Raw genomic sequence first — 18,900 nt, forward strand, 5'->3', positions numbered from 1 at the left:
AGAGTCACAAGCTTTTCCAACTGAGCCAGCCAGACACTCCCTTCTAGCAATTTTTAAAGAATAAATCACAGGACACTATTTTAAAACTAAATATTAAGTCAAATAGAGGCCCACTATTTTTTTTTTTTAAGATTTTATTTATTTGAGAGAGAGAGCACACACAGGCAGGTGGGAGGGGCAGAGGGAGAGGGAGAAGCAGACCCCCTTCTGAGTGGGGAGCCTGAAGTGGGGCTTGATCCAGGACCCTGAGATCATGACCTGAGCTGAAGGCAGCTGCTCAACCAACTGAACCACCAAGGTACCCCTAGAGGCCCACTATTTTCAGAATACTAGACTGGAAGCTTTGATAAGAAAATCACGTATGCAAGTTCTTCAACACCTAAAGAACTTTAACATAAGGAAAAGAACTTATACAAACTTCAGGTATGAGAAGAGCTGGGTTTTTATATATAACAAAGAATAGGAATTTTGAAATGCAAAGATAACCCTTGTTAAAGACTCATTTTTACACGGCAAGTGTGGTAAATTGCAACATATGGCACAGACACCATGCATCCTAGTATGTATACATCTTTATAATGTGTCTTTGCCACTTCTTTCATGAAGTTTGTTTCTCCACTCCTGTGAATCTCTGCTGGACTTGTGTCTTGCTTGGATCAGTTGACAATGGCAGAAATGATGGTATGTGATTACACCTCAAGAGGCCTTGCAGCTTCCTCTTTATCCTCTTGAAATTTCACCCTAAAAACACATAGCCTACTGGAGGATGAGAGGCCACATGGAGGAGAAACAAGGTACCCAGCCCACAGCAAGCACTAACTGCCATTCAAAGGAGCAAGGTTATCCACTCAACCCACCTGACCTGTCAGCAGGAAGCTGCTCTAGCACAACTAAATTCAAGAGAAAGCAGCCAAGGAACAGCTCAGCCAATATGCAGAATTGTAGACAATAATCATTTTGTGTCATTAAGTTTTACGGTTGTTTGTTACCAGGAAAGACTAAGTCAATTAGCACGGTACTTTCATTGTTATGTGGCACAAAGCATACCCTGTGCCAGGCAGGTTCCTTGTTTGTCTTACACCATTGCTGGTATCCCTACACTGTGCCTGTTATGGTCCACCACATACACTGTAGACACTCAATAAATACTTGCTAACTAGCCCCAACACACATATTAGCCTTCAAGTATATTTATGTTTCTGAATGTACTAATTTACTAATTTGCAAACTGCTGAAAATCAACATAATTATCATCAACAATTTGTATTGCTCTCATATCACAAGTGAAACAATAGAACATATAATTGGGATATTGCTCCCTGGCTGCGGTGTATTATAACAACTGTCATAACAATGCTGGTAAGATTATACAGTGAGTTAGCCCTCAAATGTGGGTTAATAAATGAACCAGTGGACTTCTGTAAATGAAACCCTAAGACCATTTTTTAAATTGCCACTAAAATTGTACTGAGCAGAGTCATAATAAACAGATCAATGAATCTTGGCAAGGGACCAGACATCCTTCCACTGATAAACTAATAATCCTTTGCAACTTGTTTACATAGCTGTCTCACTTAATACCAACATCACAAAAACTGATCCAAAATAACAACAATAAATATGCTGCTCAGGAAGAAAAACAAAAGTAAATGAGGAAACTAGAAAACATCAATATAAAATCTATTATCTCACTGATAAGGAATTTCACAGATGCTAGGTTACTTTTTCAAGTTAGCTATCATTCTGATGTCAAATCAGAAGACACTTGGCGTGCCACCAAATTTTATTCCAATAATGGAACACTAATGTGCTTGACCAATAGAGGCTACACTGTTATAAAGTGCTAAAAACACATCAATCTGAACTGCAAACTCTCTATGCATAGAATTTATTCCAAGAGGCTTTAAGATTGCTGTTCTTTTTAATCCTCCTAACTTCAGGGAAACCACCCACAAGATTTTGGGCAGGCCTGAGAGATCCAGGGGCTTGACATTGGAACAGAGACTAAAATGGAGGAGTCCACATTCAGATTATATACTCAAGTTACCCCTAGTCAAAGGATTCCCCCAGAGCACATTTGGAGATACAGAAGGAGGGTCAACTTTCCCAAGTGGTTCTCCTCTGTTCCCAAAGTTCAGCTTCGGCCAGCCCGTCCTAAAAAACACTTAATTTCCAAGGACAATGTCATGTGGAGAACAGAGAATGTTAAGAAGCTGAATTCATTCTTAGTAGTGACTTGAAGGGTGCAGGTTCTCTCAGGACTCAAAGAAATGCTCATCTTGTAGATAAAATTTGTCTCCAGAAAACCTGTGATCAGCCCCCTCACTACTGACTTTAACGTCTAAGACTGACAAGACCTGAGCCATTAAACCCCGACAAGGCAACTGTATGACGACCTCAGACTTGCAGGAGAACACTGGAGTTCTGGTGCTTCAGCGGACAAACAGTGACACTGACCGGTAACTGAACCTCCCAGAGCTTGATTTCCATAATCAGTTTTTAACTACTCCCTTTTACCTCACAACTTGCTTCCCATCACCACCTTCCAGCTAAAGAAGTTACACTCAGTGCCTCTGGGGGAGAATGGCAGGATGTAATGTAGAATAAGTGTAGAGAGAAAGAGCAATTTAGCAAAGAAAAGCTGGGAGTGGGAGTGTAGAGAAATCTGAATTAGAAAAGCTGTCCCTGGGGCGCCTGGGTGGCCCAGTGGTTGAGCATCTGCCTTCCGCTCAGGGCGTGATCCCAGAGTCTTGGGATCAAGTCTCACATCATCGGGCTCCCCGCAGGAAGCCTGCTTCTCCCTCTACCTGTGTCTCTGCCTCTCTCTGTGTCTCTCATGAATAAATAATTTTTTTTTTTTTTTAAAGAAAAGCTGTCCCTCTCCCTGGCTTCTTTTTCTTTTCCTCCATTTTTGGGTGTTAATACTTGGAAGGCCCTTATGGGAGCTGGAAACTGCCTTTGACTCCAGAGAATGGGCGTTTGTTTTTTTAAAAAAAGATTTTATTTACTTAATTCATGAGAGATAGAGAGAGACAGAGACACAGGCAGAGGGAGAAGTAGGCTTCTGTGGGGAGCCCAATGTGGGACTCGATCCCAGGACTGCGGGATCACGACCTGAACCGAAGGCAGCTGCTCAATCTCTGAGCCACCCAGGCGCCCAGAGAGTGTGGTTATATATGCTTTTAACTTTTAATTTTTTTTAAAAGAGCAAATACACTCTGTGTTATATAAGTGAAATTATCAAAGACTTGAATAATATTGAACATGAGTCATTTTTATCTACACCCCATGCCAGCCCCTGTTATTATTTTGGTAACTATTCCTGACTCAAAAAGGACCAGAGGCAAGAAGCTAGAACCTGATGGAAGCTGTCTAGAATCTTTGAAGAAGGTGGATATAGAATACTCTTGGTCATTTAAATGTATTTTCAGGGTTGGGAAGCAGGAAAGGGTTCTGGATAAAAAACTATTTAGTAATAAATACCTGGCATGGTGGCTGGCAAATCCCTCAAGCAGAGGAAATACTCATTCAGTTAAATGAGCATCATCCTCATTAACCCTGATACAAGTGCCAGTAACTGGAAAATATGTTCTCCTTTCTACTTACCCAAAGTCCCAGCTCAAGCACCTACCTTTTCCGTTAAATTTTTGCATCCACTTGCTGGTGGGTTTTAGCCTGCAGAGAAATGAACATGTTGCCTTATAAACAGTGACAGTTAAATATTTATCAGATGAATAAATGACCAAAACCCTTCCTTGGTATCAGCAAATGTAGCTTGAGGTGAAACTAATAAAACATCAGATTCGGGTTAAAAATCTTCAACAGTGCATTGAGTGCATTAAATAGTGGAGTCTTACATCAAGAAAGACATACTTAAAATAGAGGTTACTTAATGATGCTTAGAGGAATTTGTATCTGCTTATTTTACTCTAACAGGAAAATAAAATTATTCATTAAATGTCTGCTGAGAGATTGTTGAGTGTAGGGAATGTGTTTTCAGCCTTGTGTCCCTCAGCACTGAGCACAGTGCCTAGCATGTAATTGACACTCAGTAAATGTTGGTTGAATTATTGAGTGACCAAAGAAAAACTCCACTGAAATGAATACCTGGGACCAACTAAGAGAAGTTTTAAAATATGTGGAAAAGAGACTATTTCAATATTTCAGAGCTAAAATATTTTCTGTAATGGCATAAACTAACTTAGGAAGTATGGTCAGTGTCTGAGCAGAAAACAATTAAAAGTGATTGTTATTTTAATTCTCTTTGGTGAAATACTTTCTTAAAAAAAAACAGTAAATTACTATTTTATGTTTGTGATAGAATTTGTAGAGGAATAAAGAGGAATGATAAGGGCGGCCCTGGTGGCTTAGCAGTTTAGCGCCACCTTCAGCGGGGGGCATGATCCTGGAGACCCTGAGCCCCCTGCATGGAGCCTGCTTCTTCCTCTGCCTCTCTCTCTCTCTCTAATAAATAAATAAATAAATCTAAAAAATAAAAAGAGGAATGATAAAAAGGAACTATATGCATTTTTTTACAAAGTAGCTCATTTAAAAATTAAAACTCAGTTTTGCATTAGAATGTTATTTAAGTGTTTTAAAATCTCCATTGCCTGCCTTTTTTCATGCAAGAATAACTAAACTGAAGAGATTTTTAGCAGGATTTAGTGTCATCATCATCATCTGAACCTCTTTGGGGAAAATGTCCACAAAATTAAATGAAGTATTCTCTGACTTTGATTCTCAACATACAGAGAAATAAATTTTAGAAACTATTATGTACTTTTCAGAAAGTGTAATTGAATTATTTCCTTCTTAAACTTTACGGTATTTAGGAATTTCAGCGTTGTGGCATCAGTGAAATATTTTGGTATGAGACTAATTTCAACATTTTCTTATATTAACAAATCAGTGCTCAGAACTAAAAATAGTAATTATTCTCAATTTTCAAGTTATAAAGCCTTGAATGCCTACTAAATTCTACTTCTGTGATAAACACAGGGATACTTGAACCAAGGTCCATCTCTACCGGATGGAGTCTATTTGTTTCATGGGAGGCAGGTGGGAAGACACAAAAGTTGTCAATAAAACCTCACAGTATAGGGCCACCTCAGTGGCTCAGTCAGTTAAACATCTGACTCTTGGTTTCTGCTCAGGCCGTGATCTCAGGGTCCTGATCTTAGGGTCATGATGCCAATCCCTGAATCAAGCTCTGGACTTAGCACAGAGTCAGCTTGAGATTCTCTCCCTCTCCCTCCTCTACTCACTTTCTATCTCTCAAGAAAGAAGGAAAGAAAGAAAGAGAGAGAGGAAAGAAAGAAAGAAAGAAAGAAAGAAAGAAAGAAAGAAAGAAAGAAAGAAAGAAAGAAAGAAAGAAAGAAAGAAAGAAGAAAGAAAGAGAAAGAAAGAAAGAAAGAAAAAGAAAGAAAGAAGAAAGAAAGAAAGAAGAAAGAAAGAAAGAAAGAAAGAAAGAAAGAAAAAGAAGAAAGAAAGAAAGAAAGAAAGAAAGAAAGAAAGAAAGAAAGTAAGTCATTTAAAAAAAACCCACGTATAAGTCAGTTATTGTGACTGTGACTATAGTGAGCAAATAGAGGTTCCTTACTGTCCTAGAAAAGGAGGTGGCCTGGACACAATTTGGGTTCAAATTCAGATTCTTCTACCAACCAGCAATGTAACCTTGAGAAAGTTTATGTAACTTTTACAATGCAGGACTCTCTTCAGGGAAATGGCTTTAAGAACACTGGTTTCTTGAGACTGAAATTATTATATTAACTAACAAAGGAAAAGGATCTAAAGAAACTGGCTAATGCTCGTGAGTGCTATATTCTATGTATGGTGCTATTGATATTTCACATACTATTCAATACCCATTTTTAGAGGAAGAAATCAAGGCTTAGAGAACTTGGCTATTGCTTTGAGGTCACACAGTTATTAAGTGGCCTGGGTGGGGCTCTTCTAGATCTGTCTGACTTGCGTATGTCCTTAACCACCACATTTTCCTGCCAACAATTTCCCATCTAGTAAGAGAAATAAGGAGCACACAAATAATAACTCACCGTAAAGTACAGTAAATGCAATAAAAGAGGTCAACAAAGGGAATTGGGAGGATGGAGTTATCATTTCCAGTTAGTGGATCTTCATGACAGGGCTCCTGATAAGAGCTGAGTTCAAACAGGGAAAACCAAAAGATGTGGTGGGTTTGGGGAGCCTGAAATAGTACTTGATGTGCTTGGCAGTCTGGGAGAAAGCCTGCACATTGCCATTCTCAATGGACCTCGTGCCAATTTTCCATCCCTATGGTATAAAAAAAACCATGTTCAAATCAATAACTCAACTTCTGAATTATGAAGAAAGCTTCACAATCTATTCTTCAAGATTTCTTTTCCTTGACATGCCAGGGGATTGGGTACATTCTCAGGATTAGCAGAGACTTTCAATAGCATTAACCCTAAAGTAGTCATTTTTCTTCACTCCTGATTTGGGATGGCTCCAGGTTGACTCCTACTTACAGGGCCAGCCCAGCAAAGCCTCCCTGATTCCGTTTCAATTTTTGATCCTCTAATCCATTTGCTTAGGCCTTCTTTCTGCCATCCTGCTAAGAGTGATAATGCCCAATATTGGCTCCAGGTCTTAACTTGTCAGTAAGTTGTGGTCTTCCAAGTCAAGCAAGTAATGGAAAATGATTTGCCATCAAGGACCATACATACCTTCTCAAAGTGTTATCGTGTAGGCAGGTATCTGCCCATTAATAGTATGACCAGCCCTGATAATAAGACATAGATTCTATCCCCTGAGCAATACAGTTAATCTATACAACATTTGTTAAGGATTCTTTTCTTTTCTTTTTTATTTTTATTTTTTTTAAATTTGTTTATTTATTTATGATAGTCATACAGAGAGAGAGAGAGAGAGGCAGAGACAGAGGCAGAGGGAGAAGCAGGCTCCATGCACAGGGAGCCTGACGTGGGATTCGATCCCGGGTCTCCAGGATCGCGCCCTGGGCCAAAGGCAGGCGCCAAACCACTGCGCCACCCAGGGATCCCCTTCTTTTCTTTTCTTTTTCTTTTCTTGTCTTTTTTTTCTTTTTTTTCGGTTTCTTGGAGTTTACTTTACAGGGAATTTAAGTTAATTAATGTACTTTCACTTTTATTTTGTCGTTCTTTCTTCTGTTTTTTTTCTTTCTTTCTTCTTCTTCTTTCTTTCTTTCTTTCTTTCTTTCTTTCTTTCTTTCTTTCTTTCTTTCTGTAGTTTTTTTTTTTTTGTTTGTTTGTTTTTTATGATAGTCACAGAGAGAGAGAGAGAGGCAGAGACACAGGCAGAGGGAGAAGCAGGCTCCATGCACCGGGAGCCTGATGTGGGATTCGATCCCGGTTCTCCAGGATCGCACCCTGGGCCAAAGGCAGGCACCAAACCGCTGCGCCACCCAGAGATCCCTCTTTCTTTTTCTTTCTTTCTTTCTTTCTTTCTTTCTTTCTTTCTTTCTTTCTTTCTTTCTTTCTTTCTTTCTTTCTTTCTTCTTTCTTTCTTTCCTTTCTTTTTTTTTTTTTTTTCCAAGCAGACCATAGCAGATTCTGACATCTAGCCCTTTCTTTTGAAAGAATAACCCCAGCATTGTGTAATCTGGAGAATAGAACCACTTCAACATGCGTTTTTTACTTCATTACCCATTATTGAGGGCAGGGACCCTGCTTATTGTTCTAATGTCTTTATGTCCAGATAATGACTGAGTCATAGTAGACACTTAATATATACTGCATGAATCTGCTTAGCCAAGTATTCTTAGACCTTATACCTTTGTGCTTTTACTCTGTATGCAATAATAAAAAATGAGAAAGCCCTGCTATCCCTTAGGTCTACTTTATCTAACTAGGTGTGTTTAGCTTTAGGCAGTTAAGAAACCAGTTACATACTGTCATATCTCAATTATCTATGTTTAACTATAGGAGATAGACAAATCAGATCCATACAATTATGCAGTTATGTATAATTATATATAAGAGAAATGGGACACTATAGGTAAAATATGCAGAGAATTCTTAAACATCACCTTTTTTCCCATTCTTTCCTTCTTTAGAGACCTAATCAAAAAAGGGCTGAGCAGATATGGCTCATCTTTTTGTGATGGTTTTTAGGAATCTGTCATCTGATAATGCATGGAAGCACCAGTTGCTGGCTTCAACCCTTGGAAACAGTCAATAGAAAATGATTTCTACATGCCCCTGGAATAAGATCCACAGACATGAAGTTTGGCAGAACCTTACTGGCTTCTAGGAAGTGAAGGGTAGCTTTCTTCTGGGTACTTATTGCAAACACGTGGGTTGCCCTAGGACTCTTGACAAGAGCTGACACAGATTCCCTGCCTCTGGATGAGGAGCTCTCTTAGCCATCTCCACAAGACCAAGCATCCTATAGCTTCAGCTGGGTACCAGGAACAAAGTAGAACTAAAACAAAAAGTATTGGCCTAGTTTACCTCTCCCTGTCTGCAATAAAACTATATGGCTAGAACCTCAAAGAATTAAAGTGCTGAAGACTGAAGTCAGCATTACTGTTTAATACATTCTTCCTCTTTTTACAGACACATAAATGTGTATTTGCAGCAGACTTTGCCATAGATTTGGGAAGATGAAGAGGAATAATTATCACAGAAGTGTTGAACAACTAAAATTGGGATTTTTTGCCTAGGTTCCAGCCTTCTACTACCTTACCCAAATTCTTTTCCTTTCCTTTTTTTTTTAAGATTTTATTTTTAAGGGATCCCTGGGTGGCACAGCAGTTTGGCGCCTGCCTTTGGCCCAGGGCGCGATCCTGGAGACCCGGGATCGAATCCCACATCGCGCTCCTGGTGCATGGAGCCTGCTTCTCCCTCTGCCTGTGTCTCTGCCTCTCTCTCTCTCTCTCTGTGACTATCATAAATAAATTTAAAAAATTTTTTAAAAAGATTTTATTTTTAAGTATTCTATACACTCAATATGGGGCTCAAACTTACAACGACTCTTTACAAGATCAAGAGTCGCACACTCCAACACTGAGCCAGCCAGGTGTCCCTTCTATTCTTTTAACTTACTCAGTATTGGCTCCATAATAATATATAATTTCATTATGCAAAATAATCAGCTCCTACTTCTCAATTCTCCTTCCCTTGCTATGTATTATTTATGTGTACTTAAAGCCTTATCCTCCCTGTGCCAGCCTGCTACTCTTAGGGCCATTTATCCTGGATTTCATTCTTCCAGCCCCAACCAGCTTCTGCAGAATCCTTCTGCCAGTCCTTTCCCAGTAAGGTCTCCAGATTTAGCAAATAAAAATACAGGATACCCTGTGAAATCTGAATTTCAGTTAAACAATAAATGATTTTTAGTGTAAGTATATCCCAGATACTGCATAAACATGTATTACACAAAAATGTATTCATTGCTTATCTAAACTTCAAATTTCAGTGGGCATCTTGTATTTTTATCTGGCAACCCTATTTCCCCACTGCTATGGATTAAGCTGACTTCCTTCATAGGTAGAACATGTTATACTCATTTTGGGTTAAAAAGCTTTTTATTCTCTTTCATTAAATTTAGCACCTAGAACACCTGGTATGCAGTAGGTGTTCAATAAATATTTGTGAACAAAACAATAACTTTCTCTTAATCTTTGAGGCAGATTAGAATGGTTGGGCAATTTGTCTTTTCAATGCTAGGCACTGAGGCTGTGGGAAGGGGGTGAGGGCTAGGACAGAACTACCTTTCTCCCAGTCTGTTTTCTCAAATGTAGTTTAGGATTAGCCATTGTTCTATTTTGAATGGTTTTATTTCCTGATGGAAAAATCAATGGCATGGAAAGGACCTCCATGGTTTAAGGAAAAACTTGGAATTAATTTAAAGTTTGATTACTTAGGATTTTTTGTGGAGGAGGGTAATACTTTTAAGTATCTTTTGTTAAGGACTAATATATCAGATTAGTCTCTGCCTTAATTTAGAATATGATTTATAGCTTTGTCAGAACAATTAAATTCTAAATTTTGGTCTAGATTTTCTTATTTCTCTTTGTGTTATTTAACTCCTGAAAATTGGTATTCAATTACTATTGGAAGTAAGAAGGAAGAGAGGAATGTAGGGAAGAAAGAGATGCAGTAACTAATATGAAAACAAAAAGAGAAAAAGTAAATACATGAAATGCTTTTGAGAAAAAACATTTCTGAATAGATCCAAAGAACCATCAACAGTGAATTCTCTCATTCCAATAAACATTATTAAAAAGTTCAGAAATTCAACTCAGGAAAATTTACATCAAACATTTTTTGAGTGCCAGCTATTTACAGAAGTCTTTGTACTAAGCAGTGTTATAGAGATGAGAAGAATGCATTTTCCTCCAAAAAATTTACTATCTGGTGTTTGTATCAATGAAGGAAGAGGGAAACAGGTGAAGAATACACGTGTACTTAATAGGCTTAATTCAAGGTCAAGTAAAATGTGTCATAAGAAAGGAGAAAATGGGATCCCTGGGTGGCTCAGTGGTTTAGCGCCTGCCTTTGGCCCGGGGCGTGGTCCTGGAGTCCTGGGATCGAGTCCCACTTGGGCTTCCTGCATGGAGCCTGCTTCTCCCTCTGCCTGTGTCTCTGCCCCTCTCTCTCTCTCTCTGTGTGTCTCTAATGAATAAATAAAAATCTTTTTTTAAAAAAAGGTGAAAATACAAAATGAAGGAGATCATATTTAGTTGCAAATATTGGAAGATGTACCATTTGAAGGAACTTTGGAAAGTATTCTAAGTTAAGATACACAGGTTGAGGGAGGGGGCACTTGGCTGACTCAATGAGTAGAGCATGTGACTCTTGATCCCCCAGTCATGAGTTTGAGCCCAATGTTGGGTGCACAGCTTACTTAAAAAAAAAAAAAAAGACACAAGGTAGGAAATTCCAAGGTCTGTTTGGGGAAAAGGAAGTGTGGGCATTTTATTTATTTATTTATTTATTTTTTTTTTTTTTAAAGATTTTATTTATTCATGAGAGACACAGAGAGAATGGCAGAGACACAGGCAGAGGGAGAAGCAGGCTTCATGCAGGGAGCCCGATGTGGGACTTGATCCTGGGGCTCCATGATCGCACCCTGGGCTGAAGGCAGGCGCCAAACCGCTGAGCCACCCTGGGATCCCCAGTGTGGGCATTTTAGATGGATATTACAATAATAATCCTATAAACTTTTATTTCCCAAAGACTGATGTTTGTAATTTAAGAATGAAGCCAGGTTAAAAGGCAAATTCAGCTATCTCAGAGTTCTTTTTTGGATGAAGCTGGCTAGGATTACATACATACACACCCATGTACACACATTCACACATAACATGTTTTTGTCTTTGTGTGGGGGGAGGGGCAGAAAGAGAGAGAGAATCTTAAGCAGGTGGAGCCCAACATCGGGCTGGATTTCACCACCCCTGAGATCATGACCTGAGCCGAAATGAAGAGTCTGATGCTCAGCCAACTGAAGCCACCCAGACACCCCACACATAATATGGTTTAGAAGTGTTTTTCCTCATTGCCAAAAACTACCCAGCAACACAGCACTTGAACTGCTTTATGCCAGTTCTATCTGTGAGCTCTGTCCCAGCAGAAGTTTGATTCACACAGGACCTCTGCAGTTGGCTTCTGGGAACATCTTCCATGTGCTTCTTGTTAAAGAATATGTCAGAATATCAAGAGAACTGAGTTACAATGCTCAGCATTGGAATGCTGAATCTTTAGCTACATATGCCTCCCAGCTACAGTTTCATGTTTTTTTGCAAGACTAATCCAGGCATTACATTATTGTCAGTGCCTCCCCAAATATTCCTTGCCAATTATTCTGCTTGTTTTCAAAGGTTCTCTTAGTACAGGTATTTCCTGTTTTATTTCAAAATTAATGATAAATGATAGGCTTTTGAAGGTTTAGAGAATGAACTGTGGTCCAAGAAACTTTTTTTTTTTTTTGGATAGGCATTGCCTAAACTGTTCCAACGATTTTTCTCCCCTCAACTTGAAGAGGTAATTATTTTTTTCCATAGTCATACATTCTTAAGGACTTAAAGAATATATTTTGAGAAGTTCATTTGTAGAATATATTTTCAAAATGAAAACATCACTGTTACTCTTTCACAGTGAGTAAAGGTTTCACTTTTACATTTATTTAGTTCTGAAGCATTGTCTCTATAATAGCAAACATCTTCATACTTAATCATTTTAATATGGGTTACTGTTGTTTTTCTTAATTGCCCAAAGACTTAAAACAGGAGAAATGTTTTTGAATGAACGAGTACCCATTTTAGGAAGGATCAGTCAATTTTTTCAACAGCAACATTGTTAGCAATGGGATAGTCTGCACAACATTGGTTTCCTTTAATTTTTTCCCTTAAGGAAATGATAGTGCTTCAAGAAGTCATAAGATCAATTAAATAGTCCAGTTTTCCATCTTAACGGCTACCAGTGCAAAAACGGAAGGGCAAAGAATGTTCATGGGATTTTGCATTATGAAAAAGACACTTGCAATTGAAGTACAAAAAAAAAATCATAGTTTTATTCTTTGCCAGGGTCAATCCTCATGAAGACTTTTTCCTTTGAATCCTAAAGATATTCTATGTTATCCCTAAAAGAGTGCCTGGAACTCTCTGTGCCTGCCTGGGGCCTCCTCTGACTCAGTACAATATGCTCACGATCAGGATGCTCTTTCTGGCCGTGACTGAATGTGACTGGCACCACTTGCAATTCCTGCAAACCTGGGCAGAGAACCAAAAAATCACACCTGGCACTCTGGTCCTATCCAAGGAAGATGAAAACAGGGCATGTTGAACTTCGACTGCCAACGCAACCAAGGCTGCCTGGCCCTCTGCACGCCTTTGTTCTGGTCCTTAAAGAACACAGAAACCTGGGGTCACACCCAGACTTGACAGAGATCCTCTCTTTTCTTCCTGGCCACTGCTACTGTTTCTGAAGTTGGAAAAGTAACCTTATGTTTCTAGCATTTTCGTAGCTCACTAGTTCTATGTTAGAACTGAAAGAAAAGTTTGTGTGTGTGTGTGTTTGGATATCCACATACACATATTGCACATATACTTTTATACACATATATGTATATTCCAAAAAGAAATTTAAAAAATTAAAAGTATTATTTTCAGGATTTCATTGTGATGTCCTGCTCGTTTGGGTAACAATTAGGTATTTTAATACATTGGCGATATTGATGTCCTTACATTTATTGAAGTTATTGAATTGCTTGTCACAACCACCTGGTGGGTTGGCAGTTAGGTGTACATGCTGAGAAGTGGGAGGAAAAGAAGTAATGATTAAAAAGACATTTGAGTGCTACTCTTGCCTCTGGCTGGTTTACTTTGGACATCATAAACCTTTTTTTTTTTTTTTTCAGGATCCAATATTTGGGAGTATGCTTGAGAAAACAGAGCTTCAGGAAAAGCTGAGAATGACCTCTCTTTGGCTGACTCACTCTGACTTTAAAGTAATATGTCTTTACAGAACATGGTGAGAGTTCAAAGTCTGCTTTTGTTTTTCCCATATTTCTTAGTATAGAAGGAAAGCAAGACTGTAACCCATGAATTTGTTTAATTGCTCCTTTATTTCAATGGAATAAGCACTATATCCTTTTGTCAAAGAAAGCGTGAAAATTGCATCGTTCCTTCCTTATGATCAACCTTGGTGTTCCTCGAGGCCTGCAAGCTGCAGAAGTGGAGTTAAGGTTATCAGGCAGGCTGTCTCCACTAGCGTGGTTTTCAGGAATAGCGAGAGGAATGCAGAATATTCTGTGGTAACAGGACCACATCACAGAAAGAAGGCTTGGATTAGAAACTTGGACAAGGTGTTTGACTTTTCAGAGCTTAAGCTGCTCCCAGGAAAATGGTGATAATGCCTGCCTTATGCTCTCTTCATTAAGATTAAAATTATGACTGTAAAACTACTCACATTGTACTTAGCACATAGTGGGCACTCAGGAAATTTTTACAGGTATATGGATTTAAGTAGCAAATCAGTCCTCTCTATTTTCAGGCCCTTTTCAAAGTGTAATTTCAAAGTGCAAATTTTGTTGTGTCCAATCTCCTCCTCTTGATCTTACTGCTAAATTACCTTGGGATTTAATGATCAGGGCTTCCTTGCTACTTTCCAGATCCTGCATCTGTAAACATGCTAGATCTTCAAAATTCTGCTTTCCATTTTTTATCATGCAACTTATGACCTTGATCCCACAAGGCCCCATGGTTCTATTCACTCCTGCGCTTCTCTGTTCTTGCAGCAGGAAGACCAAACAGCTCCCTGGATCAGAGTGCCTGTTCCACATCCACTGTACCAGTTCTCCAAACTGGCTGAATGTTGTCAACACCTGGAAAGCTAATTGTACAATAGGTATATGCTGATTCTGAGTCAGTAGCACACGAGAATTGTGTGTGGTGATCTGTCACACATGTAGATGTGCTAAGTCATCTTCAACTCAAAGATAGAAGGAATACTCATTTTTCCTTTATTTCACTTTGTAAGTCTTCTAAAGACTCTGTTTTCTTCCTCTTCACTCTAAGTCATGGTGTAATCTTAGTTCTCTTGTTCTGGTGACAAATGAATCCCCTTGCTGTTCCCTAGAGCCTCCAGTTTACCAAATCCTACTGTTCTCAAAAAAAAAAAAAAACTGCCTCTAGCTTTCATGTTCCTCTCTTTTCTACCTCTTCTCTAAACTTGAAGGAACTCTTCATTCTCACCTCCCCTGGATTCTCTTCAGTCTTTCCTCTTCACCAGAGGGCCTGTGAGGATTCTTATTCCTGAACTATCCTCAGGACCTCACACCATCCCTGCCTTGACATTCCTGCTTTCCTTGGTTGTTAGAGTAATATCTTCTGATTTGCCTTCAACTTGCATTCAGAATCTAGCAGGAGCTGGTTGCCTGTCTGGGCCCCAGCCCTGGCCTGATCTTTCCCTCTCTTGGCAGAACTTGCCCCCAGGGTGTGGTGAAAAAGGGCTTTGCTGCTGTCGTGTCCACTGCCACTGGCTGAGGCCTGCCTGAGTTGCTTGTAGGATCAGGCTGCTAAGTTCCAGGCTCTGGGAACTCTGTCAAAGCCCTTTGGCCTCTGGACCCAGGCTGGAGCCAGAGGAGTCCACACGTGTGGCTTTTTGTGACTGAGGTATGGCTTCGTGACAGCCCAGGACATAGGGCTAAGGCAGGGCTTTCAGCTGTGACTTGCCAGAGCCGTCAGAACTTGAGAGAGATGTACAGGACTGAGGGGGGTCAGGGAGGAAAGGCTGGCATGGGGTTACTACCTCCTTTCTTATGACTAGAGTGTTACCTCCATGAGAATGTCTCCACACTTCCAGCCCTGGGTTCTTACCAAACCAAAGGTGGCATTTCTACTGACTATTGGACACCAACCCCCAACCCCCACCCCATTTCTGGTATCTTGCTTTAAAACAGAACTCATCATCTCTTCCCAAACCTCTCCCTGACTCCATATTTCCTTATATTAGTGATTTTATCTTTCTTCTCACCCAGGCTTGAAAATATGGACTCATATTGGTTTTCTTTACTCCTTTTCATATACCAGTCTAAGACCTGTTCCTTTTAATGCCTCACTTGAACTGTCTCTCTTCCTTTGCATTAATTTATGGGCAGAGGGGCCACAAGAAATCAATAATATTAATATTAATTAGTTATTATAATCAATAACACAATCAATACTAAATATTAACTAACTACTAATATTTTTAAAGATTTTTTTAAAAAGATTTTATTTATTTATTCATGAGAGACACAGAGAGAGAGAGAGAGAGAGAGAGAGAAAAAAAAGAGGCAGAGACGCAGGCAGAGGGAGAAGCAGGCTCCATGCAGGGAGCCTGATGTGGGACTCGATCCGGGGTCTCCAGGATCACACCCTGGGCTGAAGGCAGCATTAAACACTGAGCCACCCAGGATACCCTAAAGATTTTATTTTTAAGTAATCTCCATACTTAGTGTGGGGCTTGACTTATAACCCCCAAATCAAGAGTCCCATGTCTACCCACTGAGCCAGCCAAGTGCCCTGGTAATTATTAGTATTAATATATATAATACCTACCTACTGATATATATATATATATATATATATATATATATATATATATATATATATATATATAATATCATTATACTAGGTTCTGAAAATTTTACTTACTCAAATCAACCTAACATGTCACTGAATTCTCTTTGCTTAAAAAAACTAAAACCTCTTGATTTCATATTCAAAACTCATCATAATTCAGTCCTTCCTTGATCATATCTCCATGATCCTCCCACTGTTACTTGGAGGAAAATTGTTGCTTCTACCAATCAAGCCTCTTTATTCTTCATTTAGTCAACAAATGTTGACTGAGCTCTTTAGATAGTACATTTTGTGGGCACCATTCATTAGACACACTGTAAACATTTCTGCCTCCTGACTGTTCAGATCTGCCCCTGCTACCTGACCTGCCTTCCCCACCTGGTTTTCATCTCAGGCTCATCTCCTTTTCCAAAGCCTTGCAGGCTATTCCAGGCCTCTGGCTTCCCTAGGCTTTTGAACTTTTATTTTCTACAATACTTGTGTTACACCTTGGTACTTACCTTCTATTCTCCTTTATTTTGTCTCTTTATTTGAGTAGACTTTATATAAATATTTTTTTTAATTTTTATTTATTTATGATAGTCACAGAGAGAGAGAGAGAGGCAGAGACATAGGCAGAGGGAGAAGCAGGCTCCATGCACCGGGAGCCCAATGTGGGATTGGATCCCGGGTCTCCAGGATCGCGCCCTGGGCCAAAGGCAGGCGCTAAACCACTGCGTCACCCAGGGATCCCTATAAATATTTTCTTTACTTATGTGTCTCTCTTACAGGATGAGAAGTTGCTTCAGGTCAATAGTTCTCAAATTTTGGTCACTGATCAGCAGCATCAGTATCACTTAGGAACTTGTTAGAGATGCAAATATCCAGGCCTTTTCCCAGACCTACTGAAACAAAATTCTGGAGAACCACAACTCTAGGCTATGGATTTGAGGATGAGACAGATTTAGTCTACCTCTTTATTCCCCAAGTATACTGCAAGATATTTGGAATATTTTTCTTTCTGAAGGTGTTTTTGAAAACCTTTGGAAAATTCTAAACCTTCCTTGCATACATATGTGATGGTTCATTTTTATTTTTACCTTTCTCAAAAACTACTTGAACCAACTTTAAAAGATGATAAAACGGAAAAGAGGAACAAAAGAAAGGAGGAGGCAAATATGCTAACCATAAGAGTTGCTATTGTTCTCATGGTATCTCAGAGCTTGTTGGCAGTAAGATTTAAAAAAGGAAAGTAGAATATCTTTCTTGTTTCATTTATGCTAGAGGAGGTCAAAACTCTATTTCTATAATTATATTTTTTAAAAATCCCATATGGAAGCTTATAGAGGGGCCAGTTAGAGAATTAAAGGATAAAATCCAAAAGTTTTATAACCTAGGCAGCAATGATTTTCACATGACTGACTTATGTTTATTACCACCCTTCTACAAATTGTGCCAAGGCTTAGCATGCAAGAAAGAGGAGCTGTAACTAAACCTGTGATGAGAATTCGCTCAGCCATTTCTCATAATTTTGTGGCTTGAAGAGAAGAGTTAGTTTTCCCCAGCTGACTACCAAGAAAATAATATGGAGTGTTGTCTTGAAATGTGGCCCATACCTCATAGGCCCTGTTGGAGACTGAAAGGGTGTGATGAGGACGCCCTTATCCATTATCAATGGATAATTGATATCCATTGCAGCCTAAGGGAATGCAGCCCTCTGAGAGTTCTCAGGCCCTGCCTGATTGTCACCTGAAGAAGGTGAGTTTGGACTGGAGCATGGGGTTTCATATCGCGAGTAGCGGGCTGGGGCCAAATGTATGTTACTGGAACAGGGAGTGAGAACACTGAGGCGATTAGACAAATCCCTCCCAAGTACTGTCTACCATGGGGAACCTTTTATAAGAAAAGGGCTTTTACCATGGAAATGGGTTGCTCTTATTTGTTGCTTGCAAAAAAGACATAATAAGGCTTTTGTAAAATTAAGAACTTAAACCAATACCATTATATAAGTTCAGAGCTGATTATATATAGGACTGAGAACATTTATCTTCACAAAGTCCCTACTGACTCTGAGTATGACTCTCTGTATTCACAATCTAGATCCTGTTCTCTCCAGTTTGACAAATTTATGACACAGGGATACAAGCTGGGGCGGGGGGGAGCTTAGTTTCTAAGCACTGAACAATTCTTGACTTGAGAGTGCTTTTAGCTATCTATTATAGGTAATCTTGCACAATTTTCCTGAAGACAGCACTATAATAAGTCTCCAAATATTTGATAGAATAAGTAGGTGATGAAGAAGAAAGATCACAAAATTTATTTTTATTTATTTATTTTTTAAAGATTTTGTTTATTTATTCATGCGAGACAGAGGGAGAGAGAGAGAGAGGCAGAGACACAGGCAGAGGGAGAAACAGGCTCCATGCAGGGAGCCTGACGTGGGACTTGATCCCAGGTCTCCAGGATCACACCCTGGGCTGAAGGAGGTGCTAAACCACTGAGCCACCCGGGCTGCCCAAGATCACAAAATATAGAGTCAGGATTCCAGCCTCTGTCATTTTCCAGCTGCATGACCTCATAAAATGAGATAATGCATGAAGATGCTTTGAGAACTGAAAAGTATTTTGGTTATTTCTTATACATGATCAGAGAAGTCAACTTTTTTTTAAAAGGTCAAATACAATTCACATTAAAGCAAGAGATGTGATACAATTCATATTAAAACAAGATAATGTGCCACACATTCCCAAAGTCCTATACCCCAACCCAACTTTTATGATATTGCTTACTAAGTACCTGTACCTGCTAGGTGCTATATACTAGGTTAACAGCCATTT

This window comes from Canis lupus, chromosome 11 (genome assembly GCF_011100685.1).
Source record: "Canis lupus familiaris isolate Mischka breed German Shepherd chromosome 11, alternate assembly UU_Cfam_GSD_1.0, whole genome shotgun sequence".
Classification (NCBI taxonomy): domain Eukaryota; kingdom Metazoa; phylum Chordata; class Mammalia; order Carnivora; family Canidae; genus Canis; species Canis lupus.